Below are 10,311 nucleotides of genomic sequence, written 5' to 3'. Positions count from 1 at the left end.
GATTTCATTAACTTTGCAGGACGCTTTCGTGAAGAATGTGCAGTGACATACTTTTTTGTCGGTGAAATTCGCCAGAATAAAATACACCAGAATTTCGGTCAGGTACGTCCACCAATCAAAATTACGTAATTAAATAAAAATCGTAGTTCGTTTCAGTGCTAGCTATTCCCACAACCTTATATTTTTGCGATTTCATATTTCCTTTAGCCTTACATTACGGTGATCATGGAGTGCTAGGGTGCTTTAATCCCACTAGGTAGATCTTGGCCCTTATGACTTCGTGGAGGAGTCAATGTGGCCCGCGGACTAAAAAGTTTGGAGACCCCTGCCTTAAAGGAGGTAACAGAGCCATGTTTTGGACCATACAGCAGGTTAAATATGTTAAAGACATTCTTAACTGATCTACATTCATGAATCGTACTAGTGCTTTGGTGATCTTAATGTATCCCACTTCTGAACAATTAGTTTTCAGAAGAATGCAACATTAGCATTTAAAGGCAAGTTTATTCTTCTTCTTTTATTTTATTTAGAATACGTTGCAGCACACACACATACACATCTAAGAACCATATTCCGGACTTTGTATTTCCAAAAAAGTGTTTAAGTTTCACCTTTCACCTGAACTGGGTAAATTACTGTTATTCAGCTCTCTCTCATACATACACACACACACACACACACACACACACACACACACACACGTCTGAGAAGCATATTAGGGCTTTGTATTTCCAAAACAATTTTTGAGTTTCACCTGAACTGCGTAAATTACCGCTATTGAGCGCACACATACACACACACACACACACACACACACACACACACACACATTGACCTGTTTCCAAACTAGTAAACTGATATTTTTAAGAGGTTCTTATAAATGATGGAATGTCTTCATATTCAACTTTTCATCCTGCAGTTGAGTGATTCACTTTATTATTTTCGATAACCACTGTAAACTTCCAGAAATAAACGAGCTCCTCGAAGCTCCTCTTCAATAATTGTTATTTAATTATCAAGTTAATTATAGTCTGTCACATTCTAAGACAGAAAGAAATCTAATGGCTCCAACAATTCATTCTGATTATTCTAGCGAAGAAAATCTATATGAGCTAGTGATTTGTTGGAGACTGTCTCCCAGTAGTAAATGTCAAATGCGTTGATACTGGTACGTATATCACCATCTCTCACTGATTATTTACAACTACTTTCAACTAATGTGTGCTTAACGATCTCGGCACATTCGTAGCCTCGGTTGAAATTTACTTACATTTGGTGAGAGATATCTGTATATGTGCATTGGTAGTACTAAGAATTTTATCATAAGTTTGAAAATTTTTTCTTTCGTAACATGTTGTAGTAAGTTTAATGTTAAATGAAAGATTATATAATTTTCTCATTCCAGGTGTCTTGCATTCTGAGTTATTAAATTATTTCCATTGATAGTTGACTGTGAATCACCAGACGTCCAAACTTTTGCTGCTGGTTTAAATCTGATGCGTTTTTCAATTGGTTTGCTAAGAAATAATACTGCCAATTTACCTCCTGTCTGTTCTATAATTTTCTTTCATGACTCTTCATCGTCACCAGCATCACTGTCTTCCTTCTCATATTCATCATAATTCTCTTCTTCTTCTTCTTCTTCTTCTTCTTCTTCTTCTCCAGTTTCTCCACCTTCTAATTTCACAAATAAACTGTTTTCTTAGGATTCGTCTCCTTCGTCTTGGTCTGTCTTCGATTGGAATAGCTTTACAATGACTCCACCTTCGGCTTTCATATATGCATTGTTTTCTTTGGGTTCATCTATGTCTGTCTTCTTTCGGAATAGCTGTCTCAGTCCCTGTGACGTTTGAGAAATATGTCTAAATGCTCTTTTCAATACATAGTCAGCCCCGACGTGCCTTTTTGGCAACAACACCGGGTTATTGCAGATATTTCGTAGAGATTCCGACACCTCACTTTTAAAACTGATCTTTCGTGCGGTGGAACTGGAAGAAACGTTGACAACCGCAATGCTCAACGTTTCCATTTATACCACAGTACGGAACTGTTTACTTGCAGTTGGTGATATCATGTACAGAGAGGGCCTCTAATTATCAAAATTCAAACCGTGGCATTCACACAGACCGTTTAAAAAGACGTAATTACTCGGAATTTCATTTGTGTAGAACATTTAAAAAATGGAACGCGTCGAAATTTCATTTATACATGGTATTTGAAAACAAAAGACTGGAATTTGATTCACACAGGCCGTTTAAAAAGCGAAACGGGTCGGAGTTTCAATAAAACAGCATCTTTAAAAAATGAAATGACTTGGAATTTCATTCACAAAGACCATTTAAATAACTGTACGAGTTAAAATTACATTAACACAGACTCTCCAGGAAACGAAACGGGTCAGAAGTTCATTCCAGAACGTTCATAAAACGGCAAAGGTTGGAATTTTATTCACACAGACCGTTTAAAAAATGGAACGGGTCGCAATTTTATTAACAAAAAATCAACTGCTAAAATACTTACGACAAGATAAATCCACGCAGAAGTGCAGCTGCAATATGTTTCAGAACTAAGAGTAAGTAGGCCTATCATTCACTGCAGCGCTGTGGTTCAAAAAACAGTTTTGAAATATACACGTAATTTACATATAACATACAGAATATCTAATATGAGTACTGCACTGTTCTGGTATAGCTGAAATTACTGTAACAGGAATTTTATTTCAGTTGAACATGTAACATGGGGTTGTTGTTGTTGTGGTCTTCAGTCCTGAGACTGGTTTGATGCAGCTCTCCATGCTAGTCTATCCTGTGCAAGCTCCTTCATCTCCCAGTACCTACTGCAACCTACATCCTTCTGAATCTGTTTAGTGTATTCATATCTTGTACTCCCTCTACGATTTTTACCCTCCACACTGCCCTCCAATGCTAAATTTGTGATCCCTTGATGCCTCAGCACATGTCCTACCAACCGATCCCTTCTTCTAGTCAAGTTGTGCCACAAACTTCTCTTCTCTCCAATCCTATTCAATACCTCCTCATTAGTTACGTGATCTACCTACCCAATCTTCAACATTCTTCTGTAGCACCACATTTCGAAAGCTTCTATACTCTTCTTGTCCAAATTATTTATTGTCTATGTTTCATTCCATACATGGCTCATTCCATACAAATACTTTCAGAAACGACTTCGTGACACTTAAATCTATACTCGATGTTAACAAATTTCTCTTCTTCAGAAACGCTTTCCTTGCCATTGCCAGTCTACATTTTATATCCTCTCTACTTCGACCATCATCAGTTATTTTGCTCCCCAAATAGCAAAACTCCTTTACTACTTTAAGTGTCTCATTTCCTAATCTAATTCCCTCAGCATCACCCGACTTAATTCGACTACATTCCATTATCCTCGTTTTGCTTTTGTTGACGTTCATCTTATATCCTCCTTTCAAGACACTGTCCATTCCGTTCAACTGCTCTTTCAAGTCTTTTGCTGTCTCTGACAGAATTACAACGTCATCAACGAACCTCAAAGTTTATATTTCTTCTCCATGGATTTTAATACCTACTCCGAATTTTCCTTTTGTTTCCTTTATTGCTTGCTGAATATACAGTTTGGATAACATCGGGGATAGGCTACAACCCTATCTCACTCCCTTCCAACCCACTGCTTCCCTTTCATACCCCTCGACTCTTATAACTGCCATCTGCTTTCTGTACAAATTGCAAATAGCCTTTCGCTCCCTGTATTTTACCCCTGCCACCTTCAGAATTTGAAAGAGAGTATTCCAGTCAACACTGTCAACAGCTTTCTCTAAGTCTACAAAAGCTAGAAACGTAGGTTTGCCTTTCCTTAATCTTTCTTCTAAGATAAGTCGTAAGGTCAGTATTGCCTCACGTGTTCTACGGAATCCAAACTGATCTTCTCCGAGGTCGTCTTCTACCACTTTTTCCATTCGTCTGTAAATTATTCGCGTTAGTATTTTGCCACTGTGACTTATTAAACTGATAGTTCGGTAATTTTCACATCTGTCAACATCTTCTTTCTTTGGGATTGGAATTATTATATTCTTCTTGAAGTCTGAGGGTATTTCGCCTGTCTCGTACATCTTGCTCACCAGATGGTAGAGTTTTGTCAGGACTGGCTCTCCCAAGGCCGTCAGTAGTTCTAATGGAATGTTGTCTACCCCCGGGGCCTTGTTTCGACTCAGGTCTTTCAGTGCTCTGTCAAACTCTTCACGCAATATCATATCTCCCATTTCATCTTCATCTACATCCTCCTCCATTTCCATAATATTGTCCTCAAGTGCATCGCCCTTGTCTAGACCCTCCACCATTCTGCTTTCCCCTCTTTGCTTGTAATTGGGTTTCCATCTGAGCTCTTGATATTCATACAAGTGGCACTCTTTTCTCCAAAGGTCTCTTTAATTTTCCTGTAGGCAGTATCTATCTTACCCCTAGTGAGTAAGCCTCTACATCCTTACATTTGTCCTCTAGCCATGCCTGCTTAGCCATTTTGCACTTCCTGTCGATCTCATTTTTGAGACGTTTGTATTCCTTTTTGCCTGCTCCATTTACTGCATTTTTATATTTTCTCCTTTCATCAATTAAATTCAATATTTTTTTTGTTACCCAAAGATTTCTACTAGCCCTCGTCTTTTTACCTACTTGATCCTCTGTTGCCTTCACTACTTCATTCCTCAGAGCTAGCCATTCGTCTTCTACTGTATTCCTTTCCCCCATTCCTGTCAATTGTTCCATTATGGTCTCCCTGAAACTCTGTACAACCTCTGGTTTAGTCAGTTTACCCAGGTCCCATCCCCTTAAATTCCCATCTTTTTGCAATTTCTTCAGTTTTAATCTACAGTTCTTAACCAATAGATTGCGTCAGAGTCCACATCTGCCCCTGGAAATCTCCTACAATTTAAAACCTGGTTCCTAAATCTCAGCCTTACCATTATATAATCTGTCTGATACCTTTTAGTATCTCCAGGATTCTTCTATGTATACAACCTTCTTTTATGATTATTGAACCAAGTGTTAGCTATGATTAAGTTATGCTCTGTGCAAAATTCTACCAGACGGCTTCCTCTTTCATTTCTTAGCCCCAATCTATATTCACCTACTATGTTTCCTTCTCTCCCTTTTCCTACTGTCGAATTCAAGTCACCCATGACTATTAAATTTTCGTCTCCCTTCACTACCTGAATAATTCCTTTTATCTCATCATACATTTCTTCAATTTCTTCGTCATCTGCAGAGCTAATTGGCATATAAACTTGTACTACTGTAGTAGGCATAGGCTTTTTGTCTATCTTGGCCACAATAATGCGTTCACTATGCTGTTTGTACTAGCTAACCCGCACTCCTATTTTTTTATTCATTATTAAACCTACTCCTGCATTACCCCTATTTGATTTTGTATTTATAACCCGGTAATCACCTGACCAAAAGTCTTGTTCCTCCTGCCACCGAACTTCACTAATTCCCACTATATCTAACTTTAACCTATCCATTTCCCTTTTTAAATTTTCTTACCTACCTGCCCGATTAAGGGATCTGACATTCCACGCTCCGATCCGTAGAACGCCAGTATTCTTTCTCCTGATAACGACGCCCTCCTGAGTAGTCCCCGCCCGGAGAACCGTATGGGGGACTATTTTACCTCCGGAATATTTTACCCAAGAGGGCGCCATCATCATTTAACCATACAGTAAAGCTGCATGCCCTTAGGAAAAATTACGGCTGTAGTTACCCCTTGCTTTTAGCCGTTCGCAGTACCACAACAGCAAGGCCGTTTTGGTTAGTGTTACAAGACCAGATCAGTCCAGACTGTTGCCCCTGCAACTACTGAAAAGGCTGCTGCCCCTCTTCAGGAACCACACGTTTGTCTGGCCTCTCAACAGATACCCCTCCGTTTTGGTTGCACTTACGGTACGGCTATCTTTATCGTTGAGGTACGCAAGCCTCCCCACGAACGGCAAGGTCCATGGTTCATGGGGTACCCAACATAAATATGAAATACTTGATAGACTCTGTAACGTAACAGTTAGTTTCCTAATTACGGTATGCATGTTACTTATTCTTGGTTATCAAACGGTGTGCTTGTTAATTATTCTTGGTTATCAAACGGTGTGCTTGTTAATTATTCTTGGTTATCAAGCTATTATTTGTTCAGATAAATTTGAAGGCTTTAATATAAGAAACTGAGAGCAAAGTATCTAAATATCTTTTTTGGATCATTGAATGAACTTTACTGCTTTCCACATCCTTACACAGCAATGCCTACTTGAGATACAGTCTTATCCCATCCTGCTGGGTGTGGCGCAGTGGAATATGCCAACTGGAAGCACTTAGGAGGGCATCTTCAGCCTCTGCCTTTGCCTGCCAACCAAGAGAGATCATCAGAAAAACTTGCTCGGGACTAGGGGATTGTAACTAATTTAATTTCCTTGAAAAAAAAAGCATATTTGTCCCATCAGCTGATAAATTGTAAGTTTGCTCTCTACTGGTTTCGAATATTACAATCATCTTCACAGAAGAAAAACAGTGTACATCAGTGGATCAAACATACATTGACATTCACTGTTTTTCTCCTGTGAAGATCACTGTAACAATTAAAACTGGTAGAGAATAAACATAAAATTGTACAGCTGATGTCACAAATATGCTTTTTTCAAATTAGCTGACAGCTGTAGACAGTTACCTACGAAAAGGTCAAACCTAATTTCCTTTCTGAGACGAACTTTTAGAAAAAATTATATAGGACAAGCGATTCTATGTTTACCAGGAAGTACGTCTATCAGGTCGATGACGTTTTCAACATTTTGCGTGAACTGATAATAGAGTCACGTTCGTGCTCATATTGACTGGTATGCAAATGATGGAAATTACATTACTGCTCAGTCTTAGGTATCAGCTGCATGAAATTGGTGATGTGCGTGTCACAGTTTCAAATGTCGTAATAAAAGAATAAAGCCGACAGCCTACGGTGGTTAAAATGGTTCCATCATTTAGACGATACACTGAGGCTGTGGAATGCTACAAGAAGATAATAATTTGTGTCACTTTGAATGTGTAACATTAGATCTCACTGCAATCTTAAAAAAAACGTATGTACCACTACATCTTGACGTAAATCATTTACTTCACTCATAAACACAGTTGTAAAAGATTAATCTCGTGCTGCCTAGACTTTTTATTGTTCTGAAATTAGCACGACATAAATGTAAATTCTGTTGTTAAAACCAAATATGTATCTTCCCTCCTATGCTTTCCGAGGAAGTAGGTGGCGTATTATGGACAGGTCCTCGTCCTGGTGAAGTATCTCTGGTTGCTATGCTAATGCGGCAGAGACGACCAGGTTTTAGAGTTTCGTTATTTCAATAAAATATGTAGTCTGCGGCTGTACGTTGGTGGTATTCCCTGAATGCCGACTCGAGAAATTTGTTGAAACTGTGTTGGGAGCTAAGATCGAAATACAAGTCAGAAGTTATCTTCCGGAATCACAATAGAGTCGCTTTATATTTTTTCAGCGGGCTGCATTATTTGTTTTGTCAACGAAACATGCACCCATCCCGGAATCTATGTCCCCGACATATTTTTTTTTTTTACTGTTCAACGCGACAGTTATCTTTTACTATTTTTGCAATCTCTTCTTGTACTGCAGCATTCACACCCGTAGTGTTAAATCACTTTCTTTAGTTTCTCTGGTGAAACGACAACTTCTTCAACAAAGCGCTTCTAGTCATCAGTACTTTTCGAATCTCAAAATTAATATTATATCAAATTGTCAGTCTTTTACCCACTATAATCAGTGCTTTCAGTAATAATTGCTTTTCCATACAGTCTACGTCATGATCAGTGGTAAAACTATCTGTAAATCGTGTTCGTTCATCAGTAATACATACTTATGTACACAAATGTGCGTTGACTTCCACGACCAGGAAACGTTGCCTTGAATTCTTTTATTGTTGATGACGCCATGCTGTTACATGAGCTACGACCTACCTTAAGGAATGATATTTGCAGCAATGCAAAGCTTTGTTTCGTTTTTGTTGTCGTCTTCAGTCCTGAGACTGGTTTGATGCAGCTCTCCATGCTACTCTAACCTGTGCAAGCTTCTTCATCTCCCAGTACCTACTGCAGCCTACATCCTTCTGAATCTGCTTAGTGTATTCATCTCTTGGTCTCCCTCTACGATTTTTACCCTCCATGCTGCCCTCCAATACTTAATTGGTGATCCCTCGATGTCTCAGAACATGTCCTACCAACCGAACCCTTCTTCTAGTCAAGTTGTGCCACAATTTCCACTTCTCCCCAATTCTATTCAATACCCCTTCATTAGTTATGTGATCTACCCATCTAATCTTCAGCATTCTTCTGTAGCACCACATTTCGAAAGCTTCTATTCTCTTCTTCTACAAACTATTTATCGTGCACGTTTCACTTCCATACATGGCTACACTCAGACATTTAAATCTATACTCGATGTTAACAAATTTCTCTTCTTCAGAAACTCTTTCCTTGCCATTGCCAGTCTACATTTTATATCCTCTCTACTTCGGCCATCATCAGTTATTTTGCTCCCCAAATAGCAAAACTCCTTTACTACTTTAAGTGCCTCATTTCCTAATCTAATTCCCTCAGCATCATCCCGACTTAATTCGACTACATTCCATTATCCTCGTTTTGCTTTTGTTGATGTTCATCTTATATCCTCCTTTCAAGACACTGTCCATTCCGTTCAACTGCTCTTTCAAGTCTTTTGCTGTCTCTGACAGAATTACAACGTCATCAGCGAACCTCAAAGTTTATATTTCTTCTCCATGGATTTTAATACCTACTCCGAACTTTCCTTTTGTTTCCTTTATTGCTTGCTCAATATACAGTTTGAATAACATCGGGGATAGGCTACAACCCTATCTCACTCCCTTCCAACCCACTGCTTCCCTTTCATACCCCTCGACTCTTATAACTGCCATCTGCTTTCTGTACAAATTGTAAATAGCCTTTCGCTCTCTGTATTTTACGCCTGCCACCTTCAGAATTTGAAAGAGAGTATTCCAGTCAACATTGTCAAAAGCTTTCTCTAAATCTACAAATGCTAGAAACGTAGGTTTGCCTTTTCTTAATCTTTCTTCTACGATAAGTCGTAGCGTCAGTATTGCTTCACGTGTTCCAACATTTCTACGGAATCCAAACTGATCTTCCCCAGGGTCCGCTTCTACCAGTTTTTCCATTCGTCTGTAAATAATTCGCGTTAGTATTTTGCAGCCATGACTTATTAAACTGATAGTTCGGTAATTTTCACATCTGTCAACACCTGCTTTCTTTGGAATTGGGATTATTATATTCTTCTTGAAGTCTGAGGGTATTTCGCCTGTCTCGTACATCTTGCTCACCAGATGGTAGAGTTTTGTCAGGACTGGCTCTCCCAAGGCTGTCAGTAGTTCTAATGGAATGTTGTTTACCCCCGGGGCTTTGTTTCGACTAAGGTCTTTCAGTGCTCTGTCAAACTCTTCACGCAATATCATATTTCCCATTTCATCTTCATCTACATCCTCTTCCATTTCCATAATATTGTCCTCAAGTACATTGCCTTTGTATAGACCCTCTATATACTCCTTCCACCTTTCTGCTTTCCCTTCTTTTCTTAGAATTGGGTTTCCATCAAAGCTCTTGATATTCATGCAAGTGGTTCTCCTTTCTCCAAAGGTCTCTTTAATTTTCCTGTAGGCAGTATCTATCTTACCCCTAGTGAGATAAGCCTCTACATCCTTACATTTGTCCTCTAGCCATCCCTGCTTAGCCATTTTCCACTTCCTGTCGATCTCATATTTGAGACGTTTGTATTTCTTTTTGCCTGCTTCATTTACTGCATTTTTATACCTTCTCCTTTCAGCGATTAAATTTAATATTTCTTCTGTTACCCAAGGGTTTATACTAGCCGTCGTCTTTTTACCTATTTTATCCTCTGCTGCCTTCACTATTTCATCCCTCAAAGCTACCCATTCTTCTTCTACTGTATTTCTTTCCCCCATTCCTGTCAATTGTTCCCTTATGATCTCCCTGAAACTCTGTACAACCTCTGGTTCTTTCAATTTATCCAGGTCCCATCTCCTTAAATTCCCACCTTTTTGCAGTTTCTTCAGTTTTAATCTACAGCTTTGTTTCATTCCAGTCGAATTTTATGGAGACTGTCTCTGGCGGCGGAAATCTTATGCGAAACATTAGAACATACCTTTAATCCACATATATTAAAATGTGGCACGTGTTCACATGAACAGGAATTCATAAGAACTATCTCGTGTTT

Source organism: Schistocerca nitens, chromosome 2, assembly GCF_023898315.1.
Source record: "Schistocerca nitens isolate TAMUIC-IGC-003100 chromosome 2, iqSchNite1.1, whole genome shotgun sequence".
In the NCBI taxonomy this organism is placed as follows: Eukaryota; Metazoa; Arthropoda; class Insecta; order Orthoptera; family Acrididae; genus Schistocerca; species Schistocerca nitens.
This window is presented reverse-complemented; position numbering follows the sequence as displayed.